An 8,618-nucleotide genomic window follows, 5' to 3' on the forward strand; every position below is an offset into this window, starting at 1 on the left:
CGTGTTTATCAACGCCGTCTGGCCTCCATTGACTTACGTTACCTTGCCATTGCGTGTCAAGTACGAAAATCAGCGTAGGGAGGTTGGTCTTGGGGTCAAGACAGGACCTTCACCCAGGAGACCGGGGATCGTGTCCCGCGTGTAGGGCTGTCCTCGACTAAAGAAGTTCTTAGTCGACTAACCCTTATACGATTTTGTCGACTAATCGATTGGTTGATTTAATCGACAGAGCTGTGCGCTTTGAGAGGTGGTTAAGACTAGAAAAGCACGATATAAATGTAGGTAATTAACCATCTGTAAAACTGAGTTTCTCCACAATTAATCCTGCAAAAGCACCACTTTAAATCTTGTGTTTACCATAAATGTGCTCAGAAGTTTCTTGTAAATGAGTAATTAAGCACGAATAAGCATAAAAAATGACTGATCGACTAAAGAAATCTTAGTCGACTAAGACCAAAACGAGCGATTAGTCAACTAATCGACTAAGAGGTGGCAGCCCTGCCCTCGTGTCACGTTTCCTAAACCCAACCGTGCCGTTGTTGTCCCGCGTCCCGTTATTGTTTTCCCAAGCCCAACCCGTTGGCCGTGAGTTTTTTTGCGATTGTTGTGGGGCAAAAAGCCTTGATTATGCGGCACGTTTTCTTAAAAAATGCGATGGAATATGCTATATATGATATTTATGCAATTTTATGCGATGAAATTGCAGGAAATTTGCAAAAACTGCAGTTTGATTAAAAAAAGAGAGAGAGAGAAAAAAAAGGGGATTCCTCCGCCCCCCCAACACCCTGCTTTTAGATGATGTTCAAGTCGCGTAATAACATCACTTCATAACGTTCCCATGGCAACAGAGGAAAATGGCTGCTCGTGTGTGAAGTATGAACATTTTTCAACTTTCTGCTAAGATACAGTACAGGCCGAGAGTTTGGACACACCTTCTCATTCAATGTGTTTCCTTTTATTTTCATGACTATTTACATTGTAGATTCTCACTGAAGGCATCAAAACTATGAATGAACACATATGGAATTATGTACTTAACAAAAAAGTGTGAAATAACTGAAAACATGTCTTATATTTTAGATTCCTCAAAGTAGCCACCCTTTGCTTTTTTTGATAACTCTGCAAACCCTTGGTGTTCTCTCAATGAGCTTCATGAGGTAGTCACCTGAAATGGTTTTACCTTCACAGGTGTGCTTTGTCAGGGTTAATTAGTGGAATTTTATCCCTTATTAATAAAAAAGCAAAGGGTGGCTACTTTGAAGAATCTAAAATATAAAGACATGTTTTCAGTTATTTCACACTTTTTTGTTAAGTACATAATTCCATATGTGTTCATTCATAGTTTTGATGCCTTCAGTGAGAATCTACAATGTAAATAGTCATGAAAATAAAAAGGAAACGCATTGAATGAGAAGGTGTGTCCAAACTTTTGGCCTGTACTGTATTTTATGGGACTTTTTTGCAACGAAAATGCGGGGATTACGAAATCATGCAAGCCCCGCATGTTTTGCGCAGAAATCGGCAATTTATGCAGCGAAATTGCGGCATATTTGAAAAAATTTGCCCCCCCCAAAAAAACCCCCTTTTTTTTTTTTAGTGAATGGGGTGGGTTGGTGGGGGTTTTTCTGGAGGGACTGCTCTGTGTCGCTCTTACACTAGCGTAGGATCCCAAAATGGTGGGCGGGCTCAGACACCTCCCAAATCGTCACGTGACAGCAAGCTACCATGACGTAGAACTCGAACCTCCTATGGCGCCATTTTGTTGCTACTTGGCCATCACCTCCCGTTAGCATCCCATTGACTCCCATTCATTTTGGCGCCACTTTGACAGCGAATAACTTCACATCTGAAGCGTTTAAAGACTCTATTTGTCAGTTGTTTATTTCTAAAGAAACACGACAATGTATAAAAGGCTCCATTACCTTGTACCTCACGTTACGGCTCCGTAGCAGACGCTTTTATAACAATATAGGCTAACGATTGGGTCATAACCACGAGACTTACTGTCACAAAAAATACAGAATTAATGAATTATGATCAATTAGTAATCTGTCTATTACCAAAAAAAAAATCCTCTTGGTTAAGATTGGGAATGATTGAGATTTCTCGCCCCCCCCCCCCAAAAACCCCCCCCCTTCCCCCCAGGTTGCTCACGTCACATTTACGTTGTCTCTCTCAGTTGGAGGCTGCGCAGTAAAGGAAGAGATCACCGGAAAAGAGCTTCTAATATCCTTCACTGGTCTCCGTCCAGAGACATGGGCTCTGTTGGTCCATTATATATCCTGTCCATGAGTTTAACCTCCGACTCCAGGGGAAACGCTGCATGGTTCAGATTACCGTTAGTGCTATAACAGTAAAAGCTACAGAAGTCCACCGTTGGCCTCGCTGGTATTTATTCAGGTTTTTAATGACTGAATGATGAAAAGTAGAGCTGCAAGAATCAGTTGATTAACCGCTTTAATCCAGCAGCAGAAATGTAGTTGATGTTGACGATGGATTCATCTTTTCAAATCAATTATGAAGTAAAAACAACACCAAAAACATACTTGTTACAGCTTTAGGAGAGCAAAGACTAGCTTGCGAGTTTGATTCATAACGTAAACAACTATTGGAACATGAGCCTGGACATCTGATGGGAATTTTCCACAATAACGACATCTCACAGACTTGACAGATTCACGGATATTAGAAATAGCAGCTTGTTGCGGCCGGCATTTACTTTCTATTTTTGGAATATCTTCACTCTTTTATTCGGAGAAACAGCTGATGCCAAACATTAAAAACGAGTCTGCTGCTGACATAAGCATTTTAGTAAAACCCTGAACAGATGTAGGAATAATTGAGCTTCTTTAAAAAAAGGGATCAAAGAGGACAAAACAAGATACAGAAGACTTGGTGTTAAGTTTGTCCTGGTAAGTGAAAGAGTAAACTCATTACATAAAGCCGTTACCTCAGTGAGTCAACAACGATGCCAACGAGCGCTTGATGTAGGTCTAGTTGGCGGAGAGCTGGATACAGCCGACCGTCTGTCAAAAAAGGCTTCTTTTAAACTTTTAGAGAGCCATGTAAACACCTTTATTTAGCAGTCATTTAAAAAACATTTAAAAAAGGGACATTTATGGGAATTGATCGGTCTAAAAAAAAAAAAAAAAGTCTCCATCACAAGTTCCCAGTCTTTGTTGTGTCTGACCAAAAGACCAAAAGTCCAAAAGATACTCAGTTTACTATAAGAGACAAAACTTCATATTTGAAAAGCTTTGTAAATCATTTTAGTTTTTTTCAAGCAAAAAGGCCAATTCAAAAATTGTTGCAGATTAATTTCCTGTCCACAGACGTAAAGCTATGGCTGCAACTAAAAGACTATTTTCATTGTTAATTAATCTATTGACACTGACATCAGCTCTGCAAATAAACTCAGACATATTCTGGTTCCAATGACAGGGTTATCCGTCTGTAAGGTGTCTATATGTCAGTAACGTTTAGAAATTAGCACTTCGCCAGAAAGCAGTACTTTGTGGGCAGCTGTGCTAAAAGTTTGCGTGCTAACATAACAAACTGTCTCTCTTTCGCCCGCCATGGTCGGAGATGGCAGAGTTTCACGATTGACCCTCCGGAAACCACACACACATTCTGCAGAAAGCGTTCTGGCGGTGAAATGCAAGACGCAGAACTCCGAAAAAATGGTCACGATGCCGTAGGAGCTCCGGTGTAGCGATTTTGGATATCGTGATATGACATAAGTGTTGTCTTTTCCTGGTTTTAAAGGCTGCATTACAGTAAAGTGATGTACTTTTCTGAACTTACCAGACTGTTCTAGCTGTTCTATTATTTGCCTTTACCCCACTTAGTCATTATGTCCACATTACTGATGATTATTTATCTAAAATCTAAGTGTGAAGATATTTTGTTAAAGCACCTATTGTTAAGATAGATAGATAGATCTTTATTGTCACTGTATGCAATACAACGAAATTCTGTTGGAGCAATCCTCTCCAAATAGCAGCATAGAGTAAAAAAAATAAAATAAAGATAAAAATATAGCTACACCCATATACACATACACATCCATACATGCGTGCGCACGCACATATATACATAAATACTCGCATAACCCTAGAATATCGCCGCAATATCGATAGAGGTATTTCATCAAGAATATCGCGATGTCTGATTTTCTCCCTATCGCCCAGCCCTACGCAGAAGCATACAACAGCCTTTATCCCTTGGCTGCTGGGCGAGCGGTGGAGGAATGCTGGCGTGGAGCTGAGCTGTGTCGGGCAGCGAAACCGGGTTCGGCAGCCTCTAGGGACAACATGGCAGAGACGCAGACAGCAAAGAGGACACGGAGGAAGCCGAGACGAGAGAAGACGAGAGCGGCCATGCAAGAGTCACGCTCAGACGGGTTTTTAAGTCGACGGCGAGAGCTTTGCGAATTAAAAAAAGGCCGCATGACAGACGTCGGGCTCGCCATCTCGCTGGAACAGGTTTCGTTTTGAAAATGCTCACAACTGAAAGTTAAAGCAGCATTTGACTTATTTAAAGCGCCCATATTATGCTCATTTTCAGGTTCATAACTGTATTTTAAGGTTGTACCAGAATAGGTTTACATGGTTTAATTTTCAAAAAGCACCATATTGTTGTTGTACTGCACAGCTCTCTCTCACTGCTGCAGATCCTCTTTTCACCTGGTTTCTGTTTTAGCTACAGAGTGAGACCTCTTTTCTTCTTCTTCTTCTGTACTATCTTTGATTGCACTCGCACATGCTCAGTAGCTCAGATGTAGAGCATGTTAGCTAGCTAACTCTAGAGACAGTAAAAGAAAGGCTGTTTCTCCGACTTTGGTCAGTTACAAGGCAGGATTAGCTGGGAGACTTCTAAATGAGGGCGCACATGGAAGTAGTTCTTTTGTAGATTATGGTGAACTTGTGTGTGTTGTAGCAGTGCTTTGCTATTGAGAACGACGTAGCATGCTAGCGTTAGCATTAGCGTTAGCATGCTAATGCTAACGGTTAGCATGCTAACGAGCTAACGGTTGTGGTTAGCCAGCTCATTTCGGACTGTGACGTCACAGTCCGAGCCGATTTTGAACAGCTCACCAGGAGACTGAAGTCAGGACACATTCAGAAACCGTATCTCACTCAAAACAGCATGGATGGATGTTTTTCAAAGTTTGTATGTGTGTGGAAGCACCAGAGACACAAAAGAACACCCCAAATCCCAGAAAAAGTGATTTTTTTCATAATATGGGCACTTTAAGTTAAACCAAAAACAGGTTGTTGTAGGAGGTGTGCTTATACTAAGAAAGGTGTAACCAATATATACAAAAATTCAAGTATTGTATTGCCACAGGTATTGAAAAGTTTTAAACATCCACTGTTCAGCATTTTAGCACTACACACGCAAAACATATTGCATCTATTAGGGCGGCGCAATAAATGTTTCCTTTATCATGATCTCCATATCAACTTCAGCAATAAACACTAAAGGCTGCGACATATCAGCAAAGACATTGAGATATTTTTGCGTTAGTTGAAAAAAAAAAATATCAGTAGAAAACTGCACTTTAAAAAAGGTAACAGTCACTTTTTTAGTGCTTAATTTGTTCAATAAAAGAATGTTTGAACTGATTTCCTTTCGTCTGTTTTAAATTCAACAAGCAATTGATTGTATTTGAGCAGAAAACTGAAAGCAGCAGAAAGGCAGAACTAAGTACACTTTGATATCCACTTATCACAATATTCAACAACGTTATGGCATATCATATACTTTCCTCATATCGTGCAGCCCTAATTATGCATTTACACAAACTCATAAAGCCGACAGCTATACAACAGGCCCCGACATTTGAGCCACAGTTTACAACTTTTCTTGTTAGTTTTACTCTTACTTTGGTCATGTTTTGTAACGTAGATTTGATTCCCAGTTTGGGATTCATAAAGTTCATCTATCTATCTATCTATCTATCTATCTATCTATCTATCTATCTATCTATCTATCTATCTATCTATCCCTTTCCATTCAACATCAATAGGAAAGTGTGTTCCATAAGTAGGTCAGGATCGCTGATGTTATGTCTTCATAAAGCTGTTTACCGTAACAGCTGTTTAATGGAACAACGTTTTCTCACATCAACAGCGTGATGTTAGACAGGTAAATACAACCAGGGAGGGAGGGAGGGCTGCATGAGGAAGTTGGATGCTTTTGTGGTTTAAGGAACTAGACTGAGATAAAGGCCCGTGGCTCTGTGTGTGTGTGTTTCTAGGCTTTTTAGGTCACTTACAGTCCAAGTAAAGCAATAACATATCCTCCTTTGTGTGCTCATCCACTTCCAGGACAGATTGTGCAATAACTTGTTCAACAGTGTGGCAAAGCACGCACCTATTTATAAAAACAATATGAACCTATGAATCATGTTGCTGAACAAATTCAGGGTTTTTTTTCTGCAAGATAAAAACATGCAAACCGAGTGACATAAAGCCAATGGTTGAATGTAACTAAGTAGACTGACTCCAGTGCTGAACCCCTAAGCCTGTACAGATTTGAGGCAGCTGTACTTTAATTGAGTATTCCCATTTTTTGCAGCTTTATGCTTTTACTCTACTACATCTCAGAGGTTAATACAAATGTACTTTTTACTGCACCGACGTTACATTTGTCTGACAGCTTTACTTGGAGGTTTTTCATCCCCTTCCTGGTCCAGGGAAAACCCTGTATCTCCAGATGTGTTGATGTTGAATGTTTGTGGTAACGTGTTTCTTTATGGTTTTGAGAAAATTATCCTACATCTCAAGCTAAATAGTCTTTAAAAAGTCTCTTTGGATCAGCTGGAAAAAATGCATCGTCAGATTCGTCACAGAGCCAAAAAACATGGCTGTTTTCCTGACACCATGAAAAGCTGACTTTTTAGACATATTAAATATTCATTCTGCAGTAAAATGTTGCCCTGTCAGTGTTGTCCTCTTCTATCTGATGTCTCTGAATATTCCTGATGCATTCATGTGTATGTTGCATGTTCCTAGTGTAGACGTTTAAGGAGTACTTTAACAAGTTCCTACTTCACGTACATTAATGTTGCTGATTACATACTTTTACTCAAGTAGCTAAGGTTTTGAATGCAGGACTTTGTACTAGTAGTGAAGTACTTTCACAGTGTGGTATAAGTACTTAAAGTAAAAAGGTAGCTGAGTACTTATTCCATTATTGCATGGAGCCCAGTAAAACAGGATTGAATCAGGCCTGGGCAGGTTGTTTAGCCGCTCCCAGGTAAACTAAAGGAACGCATTTACCTGGCACTAGCTTCAATTTAGGTGGAGCAAAGTTAGCTTGTTACTCACCCTGGTTCGAAGAACAGGACGTTTGATAATAATAATAATCTATAGATAATAAAATATCTAAAGACAGTAGTCTCGTCCTCCAAAACAACATGAATGGAAAGTGCCGCTGTGGCGAATCCTTCCGTCGGTGCAGTAGGTTGGGTTAGGGTGCTGGCAAGTCCTGGTGATGTAACTTAACGCTACCAAAAAAAAATAAAAAATAAAAAAAAAAACAGGTTAGCCGGCTAACGTTAGCTCGCTGTCGACGGTTAAAGTTACCTAGCTCGGCTAGCGGCGGTTCTACAGCGGAGCTAGCCGCAGTTAGCTTGTTAGCATCGAGCTGTTTACTTCCCAGCTGTCAGTGTCAGCGCAGTCCGGCTGCCTGCAAGTTACGTTGCAAGACTTCTTTGCGAAAACGAAGCGTTTGAGAGTCACTTTTAATAGTTTCCAGGTAGCTACGGAAAACTTTACCCGCACTCCTGACTTGCGAGCAGTGCCATACTCGCCGTTGACACCGTTTTATCGGTGCCTTCTCGGAAACCCGGAAACGTACCGACACAAAATGGAGGCAGAGCTATTCTGCGCTGCGTTAAGGTGCTGTCGTAAATGGCAGATTCCAGACTCCACGCTTTTGTTGAAACCCAAATATTTTTATACAAAACATTTCGTATTTATCTACAGTTCATGCAGTACAAAATAGACACGAAGTATGATTCAACTGGGTAGTGTAATATTTAGCAATGCATCATATTCTATAAGATCATCATTTGTTTGTGTAGCGTCGCTGTCCTGTGAGAACCACGCATCTCTGAAAAGTTTTAAAACTTGTCATGGTGTCAGAACAACAGCCCTGTTTTCAGCTTCGTGTGATCCAGCTGATCCAAAAAAATAATAATTTAGCTTAAGAAGGAGGAGAATTCATCCTTCAGTTTATCACAAACATTCAACATCAACACATCTGGAGATACGTGTTTTTCACTGGACAGGGAGGGGGTGAAAACCTTCATCTGAAAAGTAACTACAGCTGTCAGACAAATGTAGTGGAGTAAAAAGTACAATATTTACTTCTGAGATGTTGCGGAGTAAGTATAAAGTACCTCAAATTTGTACTTACCTAAAAAAAAAATACAGCAATTTTTATAAATGCTGTTTCTTTTCAGCACTGAATACTTGTTAATATAACGTGTAATTAACTATTTTACTACTTGTAAGTTATGGTGAACTTCAGACTGGTGACTCTGTAGCCTGTGTAAGGTATTTAAATAACAAAAGAGCTTTAAAGACTTCTCATCTCTTGAGGAACAC

General features: G+C 40.1%; 1 protein-coding gene across 3 annotated transcripts in view; it reads right to left on the reverse strand.

Annotated features, from left to right (window-relative positions):
- The window catches only part of wipf2a (WAS/WASL interacting protein family, member 2a), a 37,781-nt gene extending 29,903 nt beyond the window's left edge, over positions 1 to 7,878 (reverse strand). For 2 of the 3 annotated variants that reach the window (XM_039801786.1, XM_039801767.1), the window contains exon 1: positions 7,335 to 7,878. The gene's annotated coding sequence lies outside the window, so the exon portion shown is untranslated. The remainder of the gene's footprint in view (positions 1 to 7,334) is intronic. The other variant, XM_039801777.1, reaches the window with a different exon arrangement.
- Between the last annotated feature and the right edge of the window lie 740 nt (positions 7,879 to 8,618).

Source organism: Perca fluviatilis, chromosome 1 (genome assembly GCF_010015445.1).
Source record: "Perca fluviatilis chromosome 1, GENO_Pfluv_1.0, whole genome shotgun sequence".
In the NCBI taxonomy this organism is placed as follows: Eukaryota; Metazoa; Chordata; class Actinopteri; order Perciformes; family Percidae; genus Perca; species Perca fluviatilis.